At 43.5% G+C, this 24,492-nt stretch overlaps 1 protein-coding gene across 3 annotated transcripts in view; it reads left to right on the top strand.

Annotated features, from left to right (window-relative positions):
* Positions 1-3,601: 3,601 nt before the first annotated feature.
* Positions 3,602-24,492, top strand: part of LOC132223348 (toll-like receptor 13) — a 28,284-nt gene continuing 7,393 nt past the window's right edge. The window contains exons 1-3 of one of the 3 annotated variants that reach the window (XM_059678595.1): positions 3,603-3,695; positions 17,262-17,369; positions 22,573-22,640. The gene's annotated coding sequence lies outside the window, so the exon portion shown is untranslated. Of the gene's footprint in view, positions 3,696-17,261; positions 17,370-22,572; positions 22,641-24,492 lie in introns of all 3 variants that reach the window. The other 2 variants (XM_059678594.1, XM_059678596.1) reach the window with 2 other exon arrangements.

The following is a 24,492-nucleotide window of genomic DNA, read 5'->3' on the forward strand; positions in this document are numbered from 1 at the left end:
CTGACAAAGCTGGGGACGTGGCCAACCTGCAAACCCTTGGTAGCCCCAAGCCCAAGCCGGCCCCACCCCGATTGAGGGCATGACTGGCCTATAAACTGCCTGCGGCCCCTTGCCCAGGCTGGCCCTCCCCCCAGCGGCGACCCCGACCCCAATTGAGGGTTTGGCTGGCCTGCAAACCGCCCACAACCCCTCGCCCAGGTGGGACCCACACCCTGATCGAGGGCATGACCGGCCTTCAAACTGCTGGTGGCTCCTCGCCCAGGCCAGCCCTGCCTCTGAGTGGGACCCCGATCGGGGTTTTGGCTGGTCTGCAAACCCCCAGCGGCCCCTTGCCCAGGCTGGTCCCACCCCCCAGCGGGGACTCCCACCCTGATCAGGGGTGTGGCTGGCCTGCAAACCACCCATGGCCCCTCGCCCAGGCTGGCCCTGTCTCCAGTGGGGAACCCTCACCCCGATTAGGGGTGTGACCAGCCTGCAAACCACCCGAGGCCTCTCAGTCCCTTCCCCCAGCCATCGGGCACCTATCACCCGATGGCGAACTGGGAACTGGGGGTGGGTGGCAGCAGGGGGTGGGCCAGCTGTGGGCAGCTGGGGAAGATGGCCCTGATTGCAGGCCAGACCTAGGGACTGTACCCATGCACTAATTTCGTGCACTGGCCCTCTAATTATATATAAATCAATTCTAAATATACCATTTTTGCCTGACCAGCATGGCTCACTAATTGAGCATCAACCTATAAACTAGGAGGTCATGGTTTGATTTCCAGTCAGGGCACATGCCTAGGTTGCAGGCTGTATCACCAGTAGGGGGCATGCAGGAGGCAGTTGATCAATGATTCTCATCTTTTTTTAAAATATATTTTATTGATTTTTTACAGAGAGGAAGGGAAAGGGATAGAGAGCCAGAAACATTGATGAGAGAGAAACATCGATCAGCTGCCTCCTGCACACCCTCTACAGGGGATGTGCCCGCAACCAAGGTACATGCCCTTGGCCGGAATCGAACTTGGGACCATTCAGTCTGCAGGCCGACACTCTATCCACTGAGCCAAACCGGTTAGGGCTCTCTCTCATCTCTGATGTTTCTATCTCTCTCTCCCTCTCCCTTCTTCTCTGAAATCAATAAAAATATATTTGCAAAAATAAATTGATATACCATTTTCTCTTCTCCTTTCCTCTTCCAGGTATTTCTCCAGTAGTGCAGACTTGGAAATTGGATGGCCTCCAGTCAGACCCAGGAGATGTAGGAGGGAGTTGTGCACTGATTTAAGAAAAGCATCTGACAAAGATAAATTCTTTATTATTTTAGGTACATAATAAAATGCATAAAATAGATGTTTTTTGTTTGTAGCATCACACTTCATGGGTTTATAGGCTGTTTAGTTGAAAGAGTTTTTAATTCAGACAGCATCCAGATCAGCATTCTGGTATATTTGTCCACAAAAACAGCACTTACCAGCACCATGAATTTTTTCTATAAATTACTTACATGATGAGCCAGAGTGTGGCTTTAATCTTGCCTTTCTTGCAGTTTAGTTGAGAGAACTGATAATAAATGGTTTCTGGAAAGAAATATGTAAAGAAGCAATCTCTGAGTGGCAAGGAAGAGGAGGATGACTTGTTGGTAGGCAAATGAAGACCGTTTTACTAAGAAAAATCTCCCAGGCTCTGGCTGGTATTGCTCAATTTGGTCATCCCATGCACCAAAAGGTCACCTGTTCGATTCCAGGTCAGGGGTGCAGAATTTGTTTCTTTCCCCTAATGATAGCCAAGAGAACCTTGGGAAACTATTGAATTCTGAAGAGATTGAATCTACACTATCAAGAACTGACTCAGGCCCGGCCAGCATGGCTCAGTGGTTGAGCATCAACCTAGGAACCAGGAGGTCACGGTTTGATTCCCAGTCAGGGCACATGCCCAGGTTTCAGACTTGATTCCCAGTGGAGGGAATGCAGGAGGCAGCCAATTGATGTTTCTCTCTCACATCAATGTTTCTCTCTCTCCTTTCCTCTCTCTCTAAAAAAAAAATCAATAAAGACATATTTTTAAAATAAATACATGAATAAATAAGTAGACAAATAAAAGAAAAATCCCCAGGAATAGTACTCCCAGAAAGATGAATGAAAAGACTGTTTTAGGAGTGGTGTTACTTACTGTGACTTTATACTTTTTTTTTTCTTCTCTTTCACTGTGACTTTATACTTTTAATTTTTTTTGTTGTTTTTTAAAATTGTCTCAGCTAGAATAAATAATTTTTTAAAAGGTGTAGGCGTCAGGGAACATCCAGAAAGTTCAGAAGAACTGTCAGTGCATTGAGCAAGATAGTGCCAGAGTCCCAAGGAGGAGGAAACACTAGCTCAGCCCACCAGCACAAGGTCCATAGGATCAATAGAAGCCACATGGGTGTCTGGTGAACAGAGATACTATCACAGCTTTGTTTCTTACTGGATGGGTGATCTAGGGCTACTTAGTGTTCTGTGTCTCAGTTTCCTCATTTAAAAACTGGGAAAGTAATATTTACCTCATAGAGTTTATTGTTAACTGTGTAAACACATATAAAGCACTTACATGTGCCTGGAATATGATAAGTGCTCCCTAATTTTTGCCAGTAACTATTATTATTATTCAAGAGATGGTACCTAGTATGAATGAGAGTATTGAAAAAGCCCAAAGAGAAACTCTCCCCCATTAAAGAAGGCATTGCCATGAGTCTCAGGGATGCTTCTCCTCATCCAGAAAACACAACCTTTTGTCCAGGTATATCCCATGCTCTACCCATTATGATGTTATTGCAAAATATATTATTCTGCTGTTGTCTCTTTTTCTGAGCTGCACCTCTATTGAAATGTTGTGGTTCAGTACTTAAAGGTAAGAAGCACTGGACTGTCAAAAGAGGGTGGGTCCCCAAGTTTCTGGACTGTAACACACATAGGAGAAGGCGATCTTGCCCTTGATACTATAGAGATATGTGAAGGAGGGAGTACTAAAGTTAAACTATCAAGACCTGGCTAGAAACTCCTAGTTCTACCAAGGGCTGGCCCTGTAAATGGGTTGTTGTACACCCCAAGCCAAAGAACAACATGGGTAAGCTCTTCAATAGGCAGTCAAGTTTGTGGCAAACAAAGGAGGAGTCAGAGGGGAAAGAAGCAGAATTACACAGCCTGATTCCAAGGCTCAAACATACCTGAGACCTAGTTGAAGAAGCACACTAGTTTCAGGAAACAAACAAAGGAAGAAAGGCCTCTCTCTACCAATTCACATGTTCAATTCCAGGTATGTTGGCTAGAACTGCTTCCAACACAGGGCTTGAACCAACTGAGCGACCACAAGAGCTCCCAGGGAGCAAGAAATCTGGAGGAACTTGTGATGGGCACAAGATAAAATCTTCTCACTAAATATCTGTTTTGCAATAAACACCAAGCAGGAGTTTGGCACTTCTGGGAACACTCCCTTAGCTTCCCCAAAATGAACTAGTTAGAAAACAAAATAAAACTAAAAAACACAGGGGGAAAAAAGGAAGAAGCGCAAGGTCTGAAGAGGAAGAAAATGCTTCTTACTTTTGGTCACATGTCTTAAGAGCTCATTGCAATCATCTTGAGGTTTTGAAGCTTCCCAAAAAAGAAGTTTCTTAGTTTAAAGAAAATCTGACTACTGAAAGATGGGCAACAGGAATGAGTACTAAGAGCTTCTCACAGGTATGTTGCTTTCCTTGACCCTTGATTAGTATCCAAGCAATATAGAGGGAATTATGAGGAAAAATCTTTCCCCAGAATTGTACCAAGAGATAGATGGCATTACTAGAGTTTGGGGGATCAAGAAAATAATATTTTTCCTTTAAAGTAACTAATTCAGAAATTTCACCATAGACAGTGGTATTACACGGAGGTGGCATAGCATTTATTTTCATATCAGCCAACAAACCTTGTTCTTTACTGGTTATATCTTTCTAGCTATACCCAATAACTTAAGCAGCTCTTAACAATTTGGGATCTGAAGAAATATCTGAGCCCCCATGTTCACTGCAGCATTATGCACAGTAGCCAGGATATAGAAACATTCTAAGTATCCAACAATGGGTGAATGGGTAAAGAAAATATGGTGTATATGTATAATGGAATATTATTCAGCCATAAAAAATAAAGAAATTCTGCCATTTGAAATAACCTTGAGGACATTGTGCTGAGTGAAATAAGTTACACAGAGAGACAAATACTGTATAAACTTGCTTATATGTGGAATCTAACAAAAAACCAAACTCATAGAAACAGAGATAAGATTTATGGTTGCCAGAAGTGGGGGTGAGGGTGAAGGAATAGGGTGAAGGTGGTAAAAAGGTACAAACTTCCAGTTATAACAAATAATTTCTGGGGATGTAATGTACAATATGATGACTATAGCTAACAACACTCTTTTGTATATTTGAAAGTTGCTAAGAGAGTAGATCTTAAAAGTTCTCATCACAAGGAAAAATAATTTTCTAACTGTGAGGATTTGATGGTGATAGATGTTAACTAAACTTATTATGATGATCATTTCAAAACATATACATAAATCAAAATTATTGTATTGTATACCTTAAGCTTATATAATGTTATTATCAATTATATCTCAATAAAACTTGGAGGGGGGGGAAGAATTTGGCACTCCCCATACATCCTAAGTTAGGTGCTGCTATAACTACTGTCAGAATATGTTATTTAAATTATCACAGTGCTTTAAAAGTTTCCAATCTCAGTCTAATAAACTCTCTAAGATAGCATATACAAGTTTACAGTTAATTTTCACTTAGATCACTGCCATGATTCTTTGTTGGGTTTCACCACACCTTAGAAATGCCAGAAGTAAGCAATTGGAAGGAAGGGGTAGAATTCTAGAGAGCACTCTGAGCCACATTATCCACAGTCCATGCAGTAGCCTTGGGAAGCACGTATCAAGGTCTGTATTTGTACCACTTGTGCTGATGTGTTAAGAGCACTGGATTTTAGATCAAAAGATCTGGATTTGAATCTTAATCATACATACCACTCACCGAGTGCCACGTCATGTTATCTCTCTGGGCCTCCTTTCCTTTTCTGTAGAAATCCATGGAGATTATGTGACAGGGTTGTAAATCATAAAGTGCTAAGCAATTTTGAGGTATCTTTTCTGGGCATCAAGTTCCATAGAACCTCTCAGACTAGAGCAGGCACTGTGGATCACCTCCTTTCTCATCTCCCCCATACCCAGCCAAATTTTCAAATAATATCACTGTCAAAAAACTTCCAAGAGTAGAAATGGAAGCACTCCTCCCAATTTTACAGACAAAACATCATATATTAAGAATAACTAGAGGCCCAGTGCATGAATTCATGCACCAGTGGGGTCCCTTGGCCTGGCCTGCGGGATTGGGCCGAAACTGGCTCTCCAACATCCCCTGAGGGGTCCTGGATTGCAAGAGGGTGCAGACCAGGCGGAGGGATCCCACTGGTGCATGGTCAGGGCCGGGGAGGGATGCAGGAGGTTGGCCATCAGGGGAGGGACCATAGGAGGGCTCCAGGGCATGCCAGACCTCAGCAGCAAGCTAACCTACCTGTTGGAGTGTCTGCCTCCTTGTGGTCAGTGCACATCATAGTGAGTGGTTGAGTGGCCTTAGAAAACCATCAGCATATTATGCTTTGATTGGTTGAACGGCTGACCAGTTGACCGGACACTTAGCATATTACCCTTTTATTATATAGGATAATAATGACAAGCTATGTATAGTTTAATTTATGGCAATATTTCAACAGGCTATTTGTTAGAGTGCCTTTCGCAGATAGTGTAGGAATGTCATACTCTCAGGTTCTATGTGAGTCATGAAACCCTATTTTCTAAAAAGCCTCACTGGAATTTTTTCCCACATTTTCCTGAGAAAAGTCCCCTTTTCCCTACTTCTTTGTACAAGCTCAGGAATGCCTTTGAAGGACATGGGGGTAAAAGCAATAGGATCATCAGCCTTGGAATAGAAACTCAAGAGTTCTCCTCAGGCATGGTAACCCTTGTAAATGTGACAAGATTAGGCTTCTGTTATCAAGGTTAAGCTTATCTTCTGCTGGAAAACTGTTCATTTGGTTGCTGACCTATCTGCATGGAGATTCAGGTCCCTCAGTTGCACTCTAGAGTGGGTCAAATATTGCTGTTCCCTGCTGGGCCAGCCCTGACCTGCAGGGGCCAGAAGTTGTGGAAGAAAATTTTTCCATTAGGAAGCAAGTGGTTTGAGGTGTGTGTATGTGTGTCACCCTCTGCTTAACCTTGGTGATCTTGAGAGGAATGTGAGCTGATTGTTTTCTGCAGTGCTATGCAGAGTAGAGATTGACTTGAGATTAGCCAATAGTGGCTAATTCCAATTCCTTCAGCAGCTATTCCTTGCAGGGACAAACTGAAGAAGAGGCCATAGGAATTATTTGACATCAAGATCAAACTAAGATAGGCTATTCCAGTTGTTCATAGAGTGAGGTCCTGAACCAATAATATCAACATCACCTGGGAAATTGGGGGAAAATTCAAATTCTTGGGCCCCTCTTCAGGCCAAGCAAATCTAAAGTGCTGGGGATGGGGCCCAGCAATTTGTGTTTTAAAAAAGCCTTCCAGGTGATTCTGATTCAAGCTCAAACTTGAGAACTACTGGGTTAAGGGCTTTTCACTCCTGGCTGCATGCCTGAATCATTTGTTTAAAACACAGATTCTTGAGAGGGGACCAGGAAATCCATATTTAATCCCTAGGTCAGTGGTCGGCAAACCGTGGCTCGCGAGCCACACACGGCTCTTTGGCCCCTTGAGTGTGGCTCTTCCACAAAATACCACGTGCAGGTGCGCACGTACAGTGTGATTGAAACTTCGTGGCCCATGCGCAGAAGTCAGTTTTTGGCCTGGGCGAGTCTATTTTGAAGAAGTGGCGTTAGAAGAAGTGGGGGGTGTCGGTCGGGTCGGGCGACGAGAGATGGCCTCGGGACAAGCAGTGCGGGGGAGGCGCGCGTGATTCATGCATGAGTTGAGTGAGCCAGTCAGTCAGCAGTCTCATTGTGCAGTGGTTAGTGCTAGTCGCGTCCGCAAATCGCGCGCAGGTGACAAAAGTACCTACTCGAAGCATAAAGTTACCTGTATGTTTCCAACTAGCTGCAAATCCTACAGGTGTTTTTGTCATCAATTTAAGAATTGTAATTATTTTGTGTTGGTGGCTTTATTATTATAAAATGAGGACGTTTTTAGCAAAGGCCAGCTTAGGAGTACCCTAATTACGTTAATAACAATGTACCTACCTATATAGTTTAAGTTTAAAAAATTTGGCTCTCAAAAGAAATTTCAGTTGTTGTACTGTTGATATTTGGCTCTGTTGACTAATGAGTTTGCCGACCACTGGTCTAGGTGATTCTGCTGCTCAGGCAGGACTGAGAACCACAAATACATTCTCTCCTTATGGACAAGTTACCCAGGACTATGCTGAATTTTGATCATGTGCCTTCCAAACTCTTGTCTGGATTACGGGTTAGAGTTTTACAACTAGATGGCATTTCCTGACTCTGGGCCTGTCTCTGTGATGGAATCAAGGCCTACCCTAGGCAGAGAGTGATGCCTGTGTTTCTTGGTAGGAAAGCTAGATTGTCTGTGCCTATTGGTCTCTTTTATCTTTCTTCCCTTAGAGGTCTTGAAGAAGAAATTAGCTGCTTACTGTATAGAGGCCTGGAAAAAGAGGCTCTGCAGAAAGAGTAAGTGTGGATGGTGGTTACTAAAATACAACTACCGTAGTTCCTGAATCTTCTCTATTTTGAACTAGACATCTCTAGTTCTTTCAGTTTTTTATCACCCCCCAATTATTCCCAGCTCCACTATACGCATAGTCTATGACCTTGGGCCAGGCACTTCTTCTGCTTTTATTTATTTTTAAAAAATAACTGGGGTTTTTTTTGTGTTTTTTTTTGTTTATTTCCTTCACCACCAAAGTCAAGTCTCTTCTGTAACCGTTTATCCCCCCTTGACCCTCTTCTACTTTCCCCCACCCCAGCCCCATCCCCTCTAGTAATCACAATACTGTTGTCTATGTCTATGAGTTACTTTTTACTTTTGCTTAATCCCTCCTGCTTTTTTACAGCCCTCCCAACCCCTCACCTCTGAGAGCTCTCAGTCTGTACTCCGTATCTTTGACTCTGTTTCTATTAGGTTTATTAGTTTATTTTGTTCATTAGATTCCACATATAAGTGAAATCATATGGTATTTGTCTTTCTTTGGCTGGCTTATTGCAGTTAACATACAATAGTTTCAGTGTACAACATAGTGATTAGACATTTATATAACTTATAAAATGATCACCCCAATAAGTCTAGTACCCATCTGACACCACACATAGTTATTACAATATTACTAACTACATTTCCTATGCTGCATTTGTTTTGTATTGTTTTTATTTTTATTTTTTTTATTCCCCCCCCACTCATGCTTTCATCCCCCCTGTTGTCCGTGTCCATTGGTTTGGCTTATATGCATGCATACAAGTCCTTTGGTTGATCTCTTCCCCTTACCCCCACCCTCCCCTACTTTCCCTCAGGAGATTGATAGTCTGATCTGTTTTGTATTGTTTTTAAATCTTTATTGTTGAGAGTATTACAGATGTCCCCTGCTTCCCCTATTGCCCCCTCCACCTGGTTCCCGCCCCACCCCAGGTCTTCACTACCCCATTGTCTTTGTCTATAGGTAATGCATATCCTATATAATCCTATATAATAAAAGGCTAATATGCAAATCGAACTGAATGGTGGAATGCCATTCACTATGATGCACACTGACCACCAGGGGGCAGACGCTCAACTCAGGTGCTTCCCTGTGGTCGTCAGTGCGCTCCCACAGGGAGAGCATCACTTAGCCAGAAGCTGGGCTCACGGCTGGCACAGGCCGGGCTGAAGGACCCCCCTGAGTGCACAAATTTCATGCACTGGACCTCTAGTATGCATATAAGATCTTTGGTTAATCGCTTCCTGTATCTGCCTCCCCCCTTCCCTCTGAGATTTGTCAGTCTGTTCCATGTTTCCATGCCTCTGATTCTATTTTATTCATCAGCATATTTTGTTCATTAAATCGCTTGCTCACTTATTTTGATTTTTAGGTTCAATTGTTGATAGATATGTATTTATTGCCATTTTATTGTTCATATTTTTTATCTTCCTTTTCTTCTCCTTCTTCCTCTTCTTAAAGAATACCTTTCAACATTTCATGTAATACTGGTTTGGTGGTGATGGACCCCTTTAACTTTTTCTTGTCTGTGAAGCTCTTTATCTGACCTTCAATTCTGAGTGATAGTTTTGCTGCATAGAGTAATCTTGGTTGTAGGTCCTTGCTTTTCATCACTTTGAATATTTCTTGCCACTCCCTTCTGGCCTGCAAAGTTTTTGTTCAGAAATAAGCTGACAGTTGTATGGGAACTCCCTTGTAGGTAACTAACTACTTTTCTCTTGTTGCTTTTAAGATTCTTTTTTTGTCACTTGCCCTTGGCATTTTAAATATGATGTATCTTGGTGTGGGCCTCTTGGGTTCCTATTGTTCAGGACTCTCTGCACTTCCTAGACTTGTAAGTCTATTTCTTTCACCAGGTAGGGGAACTTTCCTGTCATTATTTATTCAAATAGGTTTTCAATATCTTGCTCTCTTCCTTCTCCTTCTGGTACTCCCGTAAAATTGGTACACTTGAAGTTGTCCCAGAGGCTCCATACACTATCTTCATATTTTTGGATTATTTTTTCTTCTTGCTCTTCTGATTGGATGTTTTTTGCTTCCTCATGTTGCAATTAATTGATTTGATTCTAGGAATCCTCTACTCTACTGTTGAATCCTTGTAAATTATTCTGTATTTCAGTTAGTGTATGCTTAATTTCTGACTGGTCCTTTTTCAGGTCTTTGAAATTCTCACTCAGATTCTTGAAAGTCTCACTGAATCCCTTGAAGTCCTCATTAAATCCCTTGAAGCTCTCATTAATATCCTTGAGCAACCTTATAACCATTGTTTTGAACTCTGTATCCAGTAGTTTGCTTGCTTCCATTTCTTTTATTTGTGACATGTTTCTGTGTCTCGCATTTTGGCTGCTTCCCTGTGTTTGTTTATATGTATTAGGTAGAGGTGTTATGTTCCTGGAACTGGTAGAGTAGCCTTGTGTAGTAGGTGTCCTGTAGGGCCCAGTGGCTCAGTCTCCCCAATAACCTGACCTGGGTACTCTAGGTGCACCCCTGTGTGGGCTGTGTGCACAGTCTTGTAGTTGAGACTTGATTACTGTTGGTATCATTGGAAGGAATTCACCTCCAGGCCAATTGGCTGTGAGGACCAGCTTCAACTATAATGGGAGAGTTGCTGTGCAGGAAACACCCCTATGTGGGGCTTTTGTGTTCACTGAGTCTGCCCTTGGAGTGGGTCACTTATGGATGTGTAGAGTTATAATTTGGTATGGTCTGAAGCTGTCCACTGGATGCACTGGCTCTGGGGCCTCCTGGGATGTGCAAAGTCAGCCACTGCCTGGGTAACCCAGTAGGAGCTACAGAGAGATATGCAGATGGCTTCTACTTGTATTCGGTTTGGAAGTGCTCAGGCGAGGCCCAGCTGTGAGGCAAGGCAGGCTGGTGCTAGTTCCAGGTCTTGAGCCTTTTGTTAATAGGTCTGGGTCACATTGATTCCAGGTGCTGATTTTTTAGAGATTTTAGAAAAGTCTGAAGCCTGAGCTAGGACAGGCCATTTATATGGCAAAACCACTACAAAGAGCTTGGCTTGGGGTGGGGTCTCAGGGAATCACCAAGGCAGAGTGAACAGTGTGGGCCAGACTGATGGAAACTCAGATATGTTTATGTCAGTCTGCTCTATGATTGGGGAGATCTGAGCACAGGAACAATGACAGCTGTGAACACCCCTGTCAGGGAGAAGGCCGCCTCTAAGTTCCTGCTCCAATGCCAAATAATCCAGTTCCTCCTCGTATGTCCCTGGATCCCCCAAAGCTGCTGCCCAGCACTGGAGCTCATAGGCAACAGGACTGTGTACGTTCTTATGCAGGATCTTTAAAAAGACCTACCTGAGGCTCCAGGAGCATCTGTGTCACTCAGCCACAATCCCTACTGTTTTCTACAGCTCAAAGTTACAGGGACTTCATCAGAATCTTTATAGGCCAGAAGGGCATGGCATGTAGTATTCAAAGCAATGAAAAGCAAGGATTTGGAACCAAGGCTAATCTATCCAGCCAGTCTATCATTCAAAAGAGATTGTGAAATAAAGAGCTTCCCAGACAAAAAAAAGCTAAAGGAATATATCAGCAAATCAGCATTGCAAGAAATGTTAAAGGGACTGCTGTAATAGTAATAAGAAATATATATAGAGAGAAACATAGGCAAAAGGAATAAAAATGGCAATAAATAATTACTTATCAATAACAACCTTAAATGTAAATGGATTAAATGCTCCAATCAAAACACATAAGGTAGCTGAATGGATAAGAAAACATGACCCATAGCCCAGATGGCATGGCTCAGTGGTTGAACATCAACCTATGAACTAGGAGGTCACGGTTTGATTCCTGGTCAGGGCACATGCCCGGGCTGCAGGTTCGATCCCGTGTGGGGCATGCAGGAGGCAGCTGATCAATGATTCTCTCTCATCATTGATGTTTCTATCTCTCTTCTCTCCCTTCCTCCCTGAAATAAAAAAATATATACTATTGTTGTATCATAAATCAGCGAATGAGATACAAGACGCCCTAATAAGCCAATTAATTAGGAGTCGATTATTGCATGTGGCTCAGAGGGAGGTGTCTCTTCCAAATCTCTGAGCCCCGACATAGAGGAAGTGTCTCATATTTATACCTTTTGAGCTTCTTTGTCTGTAGGTTTCACAAAGATCTCTGTATAGGTTATTGCTACAGTTAGTTTTTAACCTTGAATACATAATGAGTTAGTACTTGGCATAAATGGGAATTATTATCAGTATTAGTCTATTTTAGTCTATTACATTGGATGGCTAGCTTGCGAGGTCAGACAGTTAAGTTTATCTTTTTCTATTATTTGAACTAAATACAAAGTCATTTTACAGAATAACAGACTGTCTTAAAGTGACAGAGTTTATAATGACAGAGTTTACAGGACTAGGGACTATCTAACAATAGCAGAGAGTTTCAAACAGCAGTTTTTTATACAAGATGGAGGTTACTATGCTTCAGTATATATAAAAAAGAAAACATGACCCATATATATGCTCTCTACAACAGACTTACCTCAGAACAAAAGACTCCCACAGGATGAGGGTGAAGTGATAGGAAAAATATTTCCATACAAATGGAAATGAAAAAAAAAGATGGGGTAGCAATACTCATATCTGACAAAATAGACTTCAAAATGATGGCCATTACAAGAGACAATAAAGGTCACTACATAATAAGGAATTGATCCAAAGAGAGGACATAACCCTGGTAAACATATATAGGAGCACCTAAACAATGGGAGAGGACCTAAATAAATAGAATCAGAAACAAAAGACATAAAGTAACAAGTGACTGCTGGGGTCCAGCCCCAGCAGGTCCAGGGGTCCCCAAAGGTGTGGACGGAGTCGGCGAAGAAGGAATGACACGGAGACAGCGTTCAGTTGATCAGCAGCCTAGCCAGGATCTCTAGCCAGAATCTCCAGCCAAGTTCTGTTCAGGATCTCCAGCGAAGTTCTGGTTAGGATCTCCAGCCAGGTTCTGTGTCCATGTTCTCTTGCTAGGTTCTCCAGCCAGGTTCAGTCACCAGGTTCTAGTCAGGTTCTCTTGCCATGTTCTATCCAGGTTCTGTAGCCAGGTTCTGTCTCTAGGTTCTTCAGCCAGGTTCTCTCCAGCGAAGTTCTTCTGTCTCTAGGTTCTGTGTAGGTTCTGTGTCTAGGTTCTGTTCTCTTGGTTCTGTCTTCTAAGTTCTGTGCCCTGTTTTCTTGTTACATCTGTATTTATACCAGTTGATTCCAATCCTATCAATCTCTATTCCAAAGGTTAGGGCGTTTCTTATCTCCATTCCAGGGAGTAAAGATTATGTAGCTTAAGCATGATTGTTCATAGTTAAAGTGATTAATTACCCGCCTGGCACTTAGTTAAGGGGTTTTATTCCCTCCCTAACTTCAGGGGAAAATCCCTACCTGGGGAAACAACCTTTCTCAGAGAGGTGACCTTGGTTAAAACACATAGTGCCAAGAAGGTGAGCAAACATATTAAGAACAGTATGCCATATATGCCAGGTCCCTTGAAACAGTAAGGATGGACCGGCTCCTGGCAACTGACAACACAGAAATACAAAGGATTGTAAGAAAATACCATGAACAACTATATTCCAATAAAATGGACAACCTGGATGAAATGGACAAATTTCTAGAAAAATACCATCTTCCAATACTGATTCAGGAAGAATGAAAAAAAACCCCACAAAACTGAATAGGGCAAAACAACTGTTGTAATAGAAGCAGCTATAAAAAAGAAGAATAGCTTATCCTTTGAGACAGCATGAAGGACCTGAAGATTGTTATGCTAAGCGAAATTAGACATTCAGAGAAAGACAAGTGTCACATGATCTCACTCACTTGTGGAATCTAATGAACAAAATAAATTCAGAGACATAGAAGCATGGAACAGACTGGTAAATTTCAGAAGGAAGGTGGGAGTCGTGGTGGGGTGGTAAGAGATTAACCAAACAATTTACATGCATATATGCATAACTCATGAATACAGACAATAGTTTGGTGAAGGCCTAAGGGTGGGTGTGGGGTGGAGGGGTTCAATGGTGGGAGGAAAGGGGACATCTGTCTAGCTGGCATGGCTCAGTGGTTAAGCTTTAAGCTATGAACCCAGGAGGTCATGGTTTGATTCCCAGTCAGTGCACATGCCTGGGTTTCAGGATTGATCCATAGTAGGGGGCATGCAGGAGGCAGCCAATCAATGATACTTTCTCCCTCTCCCTTCCTCTCTGAAATCAATAAAAAATATATATTTTTATAAAGTGGGGGACATCTGTAATCCTTTCAACAATAAAGGTAATTTTTTTAAAAAAGCTGGGGCTCTGGGTTTGGACCCCAGTTCTTCCACTTGCTACTAGGTCACATTATGACATTTGTGGGCCCTAGGTGCTTTTATATTGTGGGCCCCTTCCTCCATTAAAAAAAGTACACAAACCCCAGAGGGAAGGCAGGGGAGGTTGGGAAGGGGGGTGGTAAGAGATTAACCAGAGGACTTGTATGCATGCATATAAGCATAACCAAGGGACACAGACAGTAGGGGGGCGAGGGCATATGTTGGGGGATGGGAGCAGCCAGGGAGAGGTCAATGGGGGGGAGGGAAAAGAGACATATGTAGTACTTTCAACAATAAAGAATTTAAATAAAAAAAATACAAAGAATAGACTCTACAACTATGTTGGTATAAAGGCAAATATCCTATACTAGAGGTCCAGTGCACAAATTCGTGCACAGGTGGGATCTGGCCAGCCCGCTCCGATCAGCCCAGGGGGAGGGGACATGGGAGGTTGGCTGGCCAGCCCAACCCCTGATCAAAGGGGGGTGTCAATCGATGGGGGAGGTGGTGTCCAGCCAAGGGGAGGGGCCACGGGTGGTTGGCCGGCTGGCCCCACCTCTGGTCGAACTACCAGTTGAGGGGACAGTTTTCATATTAGCCTTTTATTATATAGGACTAGAGGCCCGGCGCACAAAAATTTGTGCACTCGGGGGGGTGGGGGGGGACCTTCAGCCCAGCCTGTGCCCTCTCACAGTCTGGGACCCCTTGGGAGATAACGACCTGCTGACTTAGGCCTGCTCCCGGGTGGCAGAGGGGGGGCCCAATCCCTAGGTGCAGCCCCTGGTCAGGCTCAGAGCAGGGCCGACTGGGGAGTTGGGGCACCACCCCCTGTCATGCACAGAGCAGGGCCGATCAGGGGGTTGAGGAGCTCCTCCCTGTCACTCACAGAGTAGGGCCGATAGGGGAGTTGGCGCACCACCCCGTCATACACAGAGCAGGGCGGATCAGGGGGTTGGGGCACCGCCCTCTATCACCCACAGAGCAGGGCCGATCAGGGGTTTGGGGCGCCGCCACTGTCACACTCAGGGCAGGGCCGATGGGGAGGTTATGGCTCTACCCCATCACACACAGAGCAGGGCCCGTGGGCGGGGGGTTGGGGTGCCGTCCTCTATCACCCACAGAGCAGGGCCGATCAGGGGTTTGGGGCGCCGCCACTGTCACACTCAGGGCAGGGCCGATGGGGAGGTTATGGCTCTACCCTGTCACACACAGAGCCGCAGGGCGATCAGGGGGTTGGGGAGCTCCCCCCCTATCAGGCACAGAGCAGGGCCGATCAGGGGGTTGGGGCGCCTTCCCCTGTCAGGAACAGAGCAGGGCAGATACGGAGGTTGTGGCCCCGCCCCCTGTCACACACAGAGCCACAGGGCAATCAGGGGGTTTGGGCGCTGCCCCCTGTCACGCTGATCCCAGTGCCGGGAGGCATATTACCCTTTTACTATATAGGATAGAGGCCTGGTGCATGGGTGGGGGCTGGCTGGTTTGCCCTGAAGGGTGTCCTGGATAAGGGTGGGGGTCCCCACTGGGGTGCCTGGCCAGCCTGGATGAGGGGATGATGGCTGTTTGCAGCTGGTCACACACCCTTCAGGGTGGGGGCCCCCACTGGGGTGCCTGGCCAGTCTGGTTGAGGGGCTGAGGGCTGTTTTCAGGCTGGGACTGAAGCTCCCAACTGCACCTTTTTTTCTTTTCTTTTTTTATTCTGGGCCAGCTTTAGCTCTGGCTCCAGCTCTGAGGCCTCTCCTGCTGAAAGCAGGTATCTGGTTTGTTTAGGTTCTATAATCGAAACTCTGTATCAACTCCAGCTCTGAGATCCCAGCCAGCTGAAAGCTGGTTTCTGGGGTTTTGTTTAACTTCTATATTTGTCACAATGTTTCTTAAACTGCAAGCTCAGAGGCCGGCAGCGGCAGGCGGGGAACATTGGAGTCCTCCATCACTGAAGCAAGCAAGCCTCATGTTCAGTTTAAGCTGCCTGGCTGCCGGCTGCCATCTTGGCTGGCAGTTAATTTGCATATCTCGCTGATTAGCCAATGGGAAGGGTAGCGGTCATACGCCAATTACCATGTTTCTCTTTTATTAGATAGGATAATAAAGAGGTAATATGCAAATTGACCATCATGCCCTTGCACAAGATGGCTGCCCCCATGTGGTCACAAGATAGACGCCCCCATGTAGTCATAAGATGGCCATGCCTATGTTGTCACAAGATGGCCACCACAAGATGGTCGGCAGAGGAGGGCAGTTGGGGGTGAACAGGCTAGCAGGGGAGGGCAGCTGGGGGTGATTGGGCCAGCAGGGGAGGGCAGTTAGGAATGACCAGGTTGGCAGGGGAGGGCAGTTGGGGGTGACCAGGCCTGCAGGGGAGGGCAGTTAGGGGCGACCAGGCCTGCAGGGGAGGGCAGTTAGGGGCGACCAGGCCTGCAGGCAAGGGAAGTTGGGAGCAATTGGGCTGGCAGGGGAAGGCAGTTGGGGGCAATCGGGCTGGCAGGGGAGGGCAGTTGGGGGTGATCGGGCTGGCAGGGGAGCAGTTAGGCATCAATCAGGCTGGCAGGGGAGTGGTTAGAGGGTGTTCAGGCTGGCAGGCAGAAGTGGTTAGGGGCAATCAGACAGGCAGGCAGGCAGGCAGGCGAGCAGTTGGAGTCAGCAATCCCGGATTGTGATGTGGAATCAGGCCTAAACCAGCAGTCAGACATCCCCCGAAAGGTCCCAGATTGGAAAGGGTGCAGGCTGGGCTGAGGGACAACTCCCTCCCACCCCCCAATACATGAATTTCATGCACCAGGCCTCTAGTATTAATATATATTAAAACATTTTCTCCAACCTAAATATTCATTTTTTTCTGATTTAAGAAAAGACAATAAAACCTTTTTAATGGCTCCTTAAAGCATCATGGGCACTAGGCACTGTATCTACTGTGCCTAATGGATAAATCAGCCCTATTTATTACCTTTATGACCTTGGAATAGATATTTAAACTCTCAGAGACTCAGATTCCTCATCCATAAAATGGATGGCCTGACCAGGGGAACAATAATTCATTCATTTAACCTAAGATTAACTGATTGTATTAACTGCTTGAGCAGCTCTATAACATGGTTGGTCCATTGAACAAAATCTTTAATTCTTTATAATTTCTTAAAGATTGCCAACAATAAGTATTTTGACGGGGCTTATAAGCGACAGAAATTTCTTTCTCACAGTTCTGGAGGCTGAAGTCCAAGATCAGGGAGACAGCATGGCCCAGTGAGGGCCCTCTTCCAGGTCACATACTTCTCTTTGTGTCCTCACATGGTAGAAGGGATCCAACAGTAAGTATTTTCAAAATTATATCTATAGTCCTTTAATATCTTATAATGTATTGATCTCAGCTTGAAAACTTCAATCCTATAACATTTAGTTTATTCTTATATTAGAGTGTTTAATTTCATGTAGCATAATTTACCTGTGCATGTGAATCCACCTCTCTGTAAATTATTGCTCAAGAACAGGGATCATGAGAGAGAAACATCTATCAGCTGCCTCCAACTGGGGATTTAGCCCACAACCTGGGCATGTGCCCTGACTGGGAATCGAACCCGTGACCTCTTGGTGCATGAGATGACAATCCACTGACCCACACCGACCAGGCTCTAACTACTTTTTAAAGCCAGACTAGCAATAAGGTCAGTGGGTTATATCTGAGGCTAGGACCAGCAGATGATTCCAGGATGGATTAAGCCATAAAGCAAGATAATCTCAGTTAGGAAAGGAGCAGATAGGTGGCAATCTCAGCACCTCTTAGTAGAATTTGCGGGTCCATCATTCTTAAGCTGGGTTTTCCAGCCTCATCCAAAGACGTCAAGGGCAGTGAGAGCCTATGCCCTATTCTGCCTGAGTCACACTGCAACTCCTCACTTTGCCACCTAAAAGCAGCTGGCCTAACGCCTGGGATGGGAAAGGTCAGGGTGCCCAAAGCCTCTTCCGCTTTGATAGCTCCCTAGTGTCTGGGAACTAAGTAAATGGCAGCTTTCAGGATCAGCCTCTTGCATAATATTGTAATTTAAGATCAAGCCTTCTCAGTATTAATGCTCCCCTGCCCCACCCCTCCCCCATACCAACCCCACCTTTACTTCCAACCCCTCCCAGAACTGGTTTTTGTTGAGTAAGTGAAACTATGCCTTGGTAAATGACACAGTAGCTTTCAGTTCCCCTCTTGGATTTTGCTGAAATGGCCCAGGAATTTAGACATGGTTCTAGCCCCCCAACAGGGTCAAGAGGATTTCTGCAACCACCTCAGCCATATAGAGCATTTCTTCCCCTGCCCCTTTCCATTGTTTCCATGGCTCCTCAGTTCAGTTCTGCTTTCCTCCAGAAGCACAAGCAACTCCAGCTGGTGGATAACATACCAAGAGGCTGTGGGCTGAGCATGAACCTGGTGGCTCAGTACTCAGTATAAAACTTTTGGCTTGAGTAACTTGGTGGGAATTGGACAATTAATTGAATTCCAGATTACAAATGAGGAAACTGAGGCTAAGACAAGTATATAATTTGAGGATAGCTGGTAAGTGACAGAGCTGGAATTTAAAGCTAGGTTTTGCAGACTTCAGAGCTGAGCCTACTTTAGGTTTAGTCAGACCAAAAACTTCCTGCCCCTTTTCCTATTTTCCAGGAATGGGATGGTTTGATAAGATCAGGTGCTCTCCATAGGATTTTTGACTGGGCTTTAGAGAATGCAAAGGCTTCAAGCTTCTTAGGGTCCAGGCAATGTGCAACCAATCAGCAATCCTGCCTGCTGAGAGATGAAATGGTGAATGACTTGTATCAGGCCTGTACACAAATCCAAAATGGATGGCCTGACCAGGGGAACAATAATTCATTCATTTAACCTAAGATTAACTGATTGTATTAACTGCTTGAGCAGCTCTATAACATGGTTGGTCCATTGAACAAAATCTTTAATTCTTTATAATTTCTTAAAGATTGCCAACAATAAGTATTTTGACGGGGCTTATAAACAACAGAAATTATAGAAAACCTTTTCTGTTGACTTTCTTAAAGGGGCAATGCAGGGCTTCACTGCCGGGAGCCGGTCCATGCTTGCTGTTTTAAGGGACCTGGCATATATGGCATACTGTTCTTAATATGTTTGCTCACCTTCTTGGCACTATGTGTTTTAACCAAGGTCTCTGAGAAAGGTTGTTTTCCCCAGGTAGGGATTTTCCCCTGAAGTTAGGGAGGGAATAAAACCCCTCAACTAAGTGCCAGGCGGGTAATTAATCCCTTTAACTACGAACAATCATGCTTAAACTACATAATCTTTTCTCCCTGGAATGGAGATAAGAAACGCCCTAACCTTTGGAATAGAGATTGATAGGATTGAATCAACTGGTATAAATACAGTTGTAACAAGACAGAAACACTCAGAACTCAGAACACAGAACTCATGAGACAGAATTCAGAACACAGAACTTAGAACACAGGGCTTGGAAGACAGGACCAAGAGAGACAGTGCCTAGGCACAGAACCGAACCTGGCTGGAGATCTCAGACAGAACCTGGCTGGAGAACCTAGCGAGGGAACATGGCCACAGAACCTGGCTGGAGATCCTAAGCAGAACCTCTCTGGAGATCGAGACCAGAACTTGGCTGGAGATCCTGGCTGGAGATCCTGGCTAGGCTGCTGATCAACTGAACGCTGTCTCCGTGTCATTCCTTCTTCGCCGACTCCGTCTACACCTTTGGGAACCCCTGGACCTGCTGGGGTTGGACCCCGGCACTTCACAGCATATCAAACAGAAAATCTTCATAAAATTCCTCTCCTCTTGTCCATTTCATTAAAGTACACACAACCACAGTTCAAATCTCTATCCTCCACCCCCACCTACAACCCCATTCTCATGTTCTTTCTTTTTCACTCCAGGCTGCTCTCTCCATTTCTTCCTTCTCAACATACCTAAAAACATGTGCTCTTAGCATTCAGGCTTTTCTGACACCTGTAATCTCCTGGACCATCTAATCTAGTTTCTTGCTCTAAATAATTTTCTCCTGCAGGGAGAAAACCTCCTCCCCAGTTCTGTTGAATTCTAAATTCTGGTATACTTCTTGTTACACCTGGATGACGTAGAAATGGTCATTAGGTTATGCAGATCCTGAAAAACTAATGATGTTACCAATGAACATGATGTTTTGATCATTTCAGAACAAACTTAAAACATTTTGGCTTGTCTTTCATAGTCTTCTTATATTTGGGATATTAAAAAATAGTTCCTTCATTTAAAAATATTTTATTGAATTTATTGGGTTGACATTGGTTAATAAAATTATATAGGTGTCAGGTGTACAATTTTATAATACATCATCTGTATATTGTATTGTGTGTTCACCACCCCAAGTCAAATCTCCTTCTGTCACCATTTATCCCCCCTTTATATTCTTTTACTTTCCCTGACCCCTCTTTCCCTCTTGTAATCACCATACTGTTGTCTGTGTCTATGAGTTGTTGGTGTTTTTTATCTTAATTCCTTCACCTTTTTCACCCAGTCCCCAACCCGCTCCCCTCTAACAGCTGTCAGTCTGTTCTCTGTATCTGTTTCTATTTTGTTTGTTTAATTTTTTCATTAGATTCCACATATAAGTGAAATCATATCATATTTGTCTTTCTCTGACTGGCTTATTTCACTTAGCACAATACTCTCCAGCTCCATCCATGCTGTTGCAAAAGTTAAGAAGGGCCTGTCAAAAAAAGGGACATATGTAATTTTTTTCAACAATAAAGATTTTTTTAAAAAAGAAGGGCCTGTCCAGAAAAGCATCTGCATCCTTGTGGGGAGGGGAGAAGGGTGGGCCTGGCTGTCAAGGGGTCAATGCATAGATAAGGACACAGATATAAATGTCAATTTAGGAATATGTAGTGGACAGAGGAGGACCAGGGATGGAATCTGATGGCTAAGGGAGAAAACACCCAACTTTCTATTTTTCTCTATGAGCTAACATATATATTGCACATTTGCTAATAAGAATTTTTCCCTTTTTCCTCTCACATATTTTGCTTCTTAAAGGAGTAGGGGGAGGCCAAGTTACAGGTATTTCAAGAAGGCGTGTTTTAGAATTTTGATAGCAGCTTTGTGCGAGATTGCATCTACACATTTTACTTTTGTGACAGTGTTTTGATTGTAGAGAAAAAATATTAAAGAACCTGAAATCAAATGCTCAGCCTTTGCACGCTTTTGATATAGCAAGCTTTGCTACTAGGAAGTAAAGCTTTAGGCTTGGGGCTTTCTAAAAAAGGTGAACTAATGACAAATTTATAAATTAGTCGAGGATGACTTTCTTGTCTCTTGCCTCCCCCCCTTTGTGTATGCTTTTTTCCCCCTCACTGAACTCCTTCCTCCCTGTTCTGGTCAGTATCCTCATGCCCTCTCCTTATGGATATTTTAGTGATTTTCTTCTCTGGAAGGATACCAGGGAAACTGATAACAGACGTTACCTCTGGGGATTGGGGTGGGAGGGAGACACATTTTTATTATGTATCATTTTGTGCTGTTTGAATTTTTATATATTTGCATGCAACACCTATTAGGAAAGATTAAAACAAAATCATTTTAAAGTCACTTTTTCAGTGAAAAAATTGCCATCTGGGCAGTTCACGGCATAAAACATTTAGGGGGAAGGTGTTCTAGGTTGAAGTGGTATAGATCAAACCTTATTTTCTTATAAAAACAGCTTTAGAATAAGGGGTTACATTTTAAACTGAAAGCCCGATGCCATTTTTTTAATGCTTAAATTTTTTTTCAGTTACAGTTAGTTTCAGGTGTACAGCACAGTGATTAGACAAATCACATGCTTTACAAAAAGTACCTCTTATATTTTCAGTACACAACTAGCGCTATACATAGTATTACAAAATTATTGATGACATTCCCTGTGCTGTACTTTATATCCCTGTGATTAATGTGTGACTGCCAATCTGTACTTCTTAATCCCTTCACTTTCTTTACCCAGTCCCCCAGCACCCCTCCCCTCTGGCAGCCATCAGTCTCTCTGTGTCTATGAGTCTGTTTCTGTTTTGTTTGTTCATTTATATTGTTCTTTAGATTCCACATATAAGTGAAATCATATGGTATTTGTCTTTCTCTGACTTATTTTCTGATGCCATTTTTATGAAAATGACCACAGATATACTATTTAATTGAATGCTAAATACTATACTTGTACGTTAAACTTTATAAATACCTCCTGATTTTGTAGTTAGTTTCACTGAAAAATATTCTAACCTGAAGTAAGACAAATGTGTACTAGCATGACTACTTTTTGGATCAGAAAATATGGTTAGCTTAGATAAATTTTTTCTAAAATGTATATAATTTAATTAAGTAGAGCAATACAGTAATAATATCAATTTTTATTAAGTAAGATGTAGTCTGCTATAAAAAAATCTTATTTCTTTACAATCCTTGCCTTATTTGGAAGACTATAACAACTAGAAGTGTTTTTGGCTCTGTATTCTATTAAAGGCCTTTTCTCTGGCTCATAGGTCTCAGCTTCCTGCCCTGGCATTGGCTCTCAGTGCTTCTTTGATTACAGTCACACCAGCAGCTTCAGGTAAAATAAATTGCTTCCCTAACCCTGGGGAGTGGAGGATTCAAAAAGGGTGGGTGCCTTAGGACCAGATTGTTTCAGCAACAAGGTTGTTAATCTTTTCATGATGATAGGCAGTTTGGGGAAAAAGAGGATGGACTGCATTCCATGTCAGGGGGCATACAACTCTCAGCCAGGTTAGAATGTGCTTTTTCTAATCAGAACAGAACAAACAGAGCATGATTAATATTTCTTATGATTATAGCTAACCCCCACTATTCTATTTCTGCCCCTAAGAGTTCTACCCAGTTCCCCTCAACCACCCAACACTTACCAAATATGTCTTATATTTACTCATACTGCTACTTCTTCCTCTTCTGCTCTTCTTCCTTTTCTCCTTCTTATATTTATTTTTACAGTGAAATCTCTTCTCCTTTGACCCATTTTTTTCTTGTTGCCTAACAAAATGCCTTAAAGCATTGAATCAGCCTATTCATCTCAGTCATTATGCAAGTGGGCTGCCTTAAAATTAAAATTGAAAGTATCATTAGAGCATTGCTTTTTCATTTTATTTGCCATGGACATGAATATAAAGTGTAAGCATAAACTTATGACACCACCTTTTCTGGAATATTCTAGAATTTACACACCAAATTAGCATTCTTCAAATGAATCATCAAGATAGAGTAACACAAGTATCCCCCTATGATGTATAATTGCTACAAATGTTTGGTGACTCCTCTTTTGGAATTAGGGGGTGAATATAGTGGAAAGAACATGAGGTTCTGAGATGATCTAGCCTTTTCTTTCAATCACTAATCTGTCACATATTAGCTGTGCAATATTGTGCAAGTCTCACTCTCAGAGCTTCCAGTTCCCTAAATATAAAATGGGGTTAAGATTATTAGTCTTGCCAGGCCAGTTTTGCTCAGTGGTTGAGCATGGACCCGTGAACCAGGTGTTGTGGTTCAATTCCCCATCAAGACACATGCCCAGGTTGCCAGCTCGATCCCCCAATAGGGGGCATGTAGGAGGCAGCCGGTCAATAATTCTCATCATTGATGTTTCTATCCCTCTCTCTCTCCCTTCCTCTCTCTGAAATCAATAAAATCATATATATGTATGTATATTTAAAGATTACTGGTCTTGCTGAGTTTTGTAGTGAGTAAATAATGCCTGTGAAAGTGCCAGGCCTGGCTCCCTTTCAGGAGCACTCCCAGTGCATTTTCAGTCTCCCTTTGCCTTTCCCTCTCCTAAGCTCCAAGCACCCTTCTATTGCTTCCGTAATTTGTTTCCTAAGCCTATGCAGCCCAACTGGCTCATTTTTACTACCTTTGTAACTTTCTAAATAAACTTTCTCTTCTAATTTGAAAAAAAAGTGCCAGGCCCACAAAGGGCTTGATATTTTCATGCTTTCATGTTAGAGCCAGTTTATCATTTGTTCAAGAAAATTTTTGTCCCTGTACACTCTCCCTTAGTTGATGGCTCTGTTTCCCCAGTCTCTTGTGTGTTCTGGTCAAACTCAACTATATTCTTCCTTAAAAAATTAGGAGTAGGATATAGAAACCAAGATGGTGGCATAGGTTAATGCCGGAGTTTGCTGCCTCGAGCAACCACTTCAAAAATACAACTAAAAGACCGAACGGACATCATCCAGAACCACAGGAAGGCTGGCTGAGTGGAAATTCTACAACTAGGAGGAAAGAGAATATCATACTGAGACTCAGAGGAGGTGCAGTGCTGAAGTGAAATACTAACGTGCAGAGTGCATGTGGAGCGGGCTTGCGGCGGAGGGCATGGTTGTTGTTTTCAATCGGGAGGGAGTTTCAGACTCTGAGCTCCAGATCCAGGCGAGTCTCTAGGGACCCAGACTCAA

This window comes from Myotis daubentonii, chromosome X, assembly GCF_963259705.1.
Source record: "Myotis daubentonii chromosome X, mMyoDau2.1, whole genome shotgun sequence".
Taxonomy (NCBI): Eukaryota; Metazoa; Chordata; class Mammalia; order Chiroptera; family Vespertilionidae; genus Myotis; species Myotis daubentonii.